Genomic DNA, 2500 nt, shown 5'->3' on the forward strand with positions numbered 1-2500 from the left:
GCCAGCCTGGCCAAGAAGGTCACGCACCGTGACCTGGGGGATGGCCAAAGGCGGACCCCTGCCCCACGCCAGCTCCGTCAAAGGAGGGGAAAGCCCCGCGGGGCGTCCTCTGAGGGTGGACGGGAGCGCGATTTCTCCCAGCGCTCCATCACGTCCCCCGCGAAGCAGGGGAAGGCGCCCCAGCGGCCTGGTAGGGGAGGGGGCCGGTGGAGCGTGTGTGGCTCCTGCCTCTTGGACAACGTTCTCATGTGTGCGCAGGCCATGGCATTAACTTTACTCACGTACCACGTGTCTCTCGAGTGGTTCTGAGCCTGCTGCCCATGAGCACCACTATGGCACCGCACCACCCGCCGCCCACCGCCACTCCACACCACACCCACCGACCACCACTCATGGGGTCACCACACACCACTCCATAGTTCACCAACAGTGACCACCACTCATGGGGTCACCACACACCACACCACACCACACCACACAGTCACCGCCACACAGGCCACCACTCATGGAGCCTCATGGCTGGTGACTCACTCATAGTCTCATCACAGTTTCGTGTTTCTTCTATCGTATCTCTCAACAATCTCTTAACTAGTATTCTGAAACGCTTTGCTCCCAACAGTGTTTCTCCTGATAATAATGTAGAAAAGTTGTTAATCTGTCACTAGAACCATAGAAACAGACTGGAAAAACCGTGTCGCTGCAACTAGAGCCTTTTGAATGTAGTGCAGGTGAGGCTCGTCTTGTGCGATTTTGTGCAACTTGTTTTTCTGTCTGTCCACATGTACTGTACCTCTGCACACACACACACACACACACACACACACACACACACAGTGTAGTGATAAGCACACTCGGCTCACAACCAAGAAGGTCCGGATTCGAGTCCCGAGCGCGGCGAGGCAATTGGGCGTGCCTCTTAATGTGTAGCCCCTCGTTCGCTTAGCACGCTGTCCCGGTGTGTGGTGTGTGAGTGGTCTCAGTCCTACCCAAAGATCGGTCACAATGAGCTCTGAGCTCTTTCCGTCGGGTAACGGCTAGCTGGGTGATCACCAGACGACCGTAGGTGAATAACACAAACACGCACTGACGCACCTACGCATATGTAGGATACTTTTCACGAGAGAGAGAGAGAGAGAGAGAGAGAGAGAGAGAGAGAGAGAGAGAGAGAGAGAGAGACTTATATTTCCCCTTTATTCACCTCTCAGTTCTACCTTATCTTCAGTTCATTCACGTCCATGTTAATCTATTGACATGTTTGCTTTTCTCTGTCACAGATGGCGCGGCAGTGTGTTCAAGCTGCTCGCCGCTGACCTCATTGTTTACTTCCTGCTTTATTTCTCCGTGGCCGCCATCTACAGAATCGCCTTGCGGGAGAACGAGAAGAGGTAATACACACACACACACACACACACACACACACATACAAACCCTCCACCTTCACTAATCCTTAAACATAAACAAAACAGTAAAAGTAAACAAATAAATAAATAAACAAATCAAGAAAGAAAAACTCAAGTCAAATCAACCAAAAAAAACACACACACACACACACACACACACGCACACAACATACCCACCACCACCACCACCACCACCACCACCACTTCCTCTAATTCCCACAGAGTGTTTGAGAAGATCGCCATAACGTGTGAATACTTCCGCAACGTGTTCCCTATCTCTTTCGTGCTGGGTTTCTACGTGACAATCGTGGTGCAGCGGTGGTGGGAGCAGTACATGCTGATCCCCTGGCCCGACACCGTGTGCATCATGGCCTCCACTTACATAGAGGGCCAGGTGAGGCGTAGCAAGAGAGAGAGGGAGGGAGAGAGAGGCCCGTATACAGAAACGCTTTGCTCTCTCACCACAACTATTCTCAAAGACCACAGAGATGATTGGCCTGGTTCTCAAGACTGTTTCTCCATTTAATAATATAGAAACCATATAAATCTGTCACTGCAACCGTAAAAACAACCTTAAAACCACGTGCAACTTCAACTAAAGCCTGAAAATAGTGGAGGTGTGGCTCAGAAGCGTTTCATAATAAAGACCAAAGAGAGAGAGAGAGAGAGAGAGAGAGAGAGAGAGAGAGAGAGAGAGAGAGAGAGAGAGATTGAAACGAGATCGAGTTAGGTGAAGCGAGGTTCCATGTGGCGCTTTATGGGACTGGGTAAGATTACAACTTGGAGGATGGCTGAAGAGGGAGCGAGAGACGGGGGATGGAGGGAGGAAGGGAGAATGGGGGAGTGTAGAGGGTGAGGGAGAGTCTGGGGGTGGAAGGAGGAAGGGGAGAGTGGGAGGAGGGTAGAGGGAGCGGGAGAGTGTGGGGGGGCTGGAGGGAGTAAGGGAGAGTGAGGCGGGGGAGGGTGAAAGGAATAAATAGTGGGAAGGAGGTAGGGAAACAGGGGGGGAGAGAGAGAGAGAGAGAGAGAGAGAGAGAGATGCATACATACAAACATACATACACATATACATACATACAGACAGACAGACAGACACAAAC

At 51.5% G+C, this 2500-nt stretch overlaps 1 long non-coding RNA gene across 1 annotated transcript in view; it reads left to right on the forward strand.

Moving 5' to 3' along the window:
• The window catches only part of LOC135100322 (uncharacterized), an 8472-nt gene extending 6149 nt beyond the window's left edge, over positions 1-2323 (forward strand). Inside the window, exons 3-4 of the long non-coding RNA XR_010268605.1 lie at positions 1275-1385; positions 1623-2323. This is a non-coding gene — a long non-coding RNA (uncharacterized LOC135100322). The remainder of the gene's footprint in view (positions 1-1274; positions 1386-1622) is intronic.
• Positions 2324-2500: the final 177 nt, after the last annotated feature.

This window comes from Scylla paramamosain, chromosome 5 (assembly GCF_035594125.1).
Source record: "Scylla paramamosain isolate STU-SP2022 chromosome 5, ASM3559412v1, whole genome shotgun sequence".
Classification (NCBI taxonomy): Eukaryota; Metazoa; Arthropoda; class Malacostraca; order Decapoda; family Portunidae; genus Scylla; species Scylla paramamosain.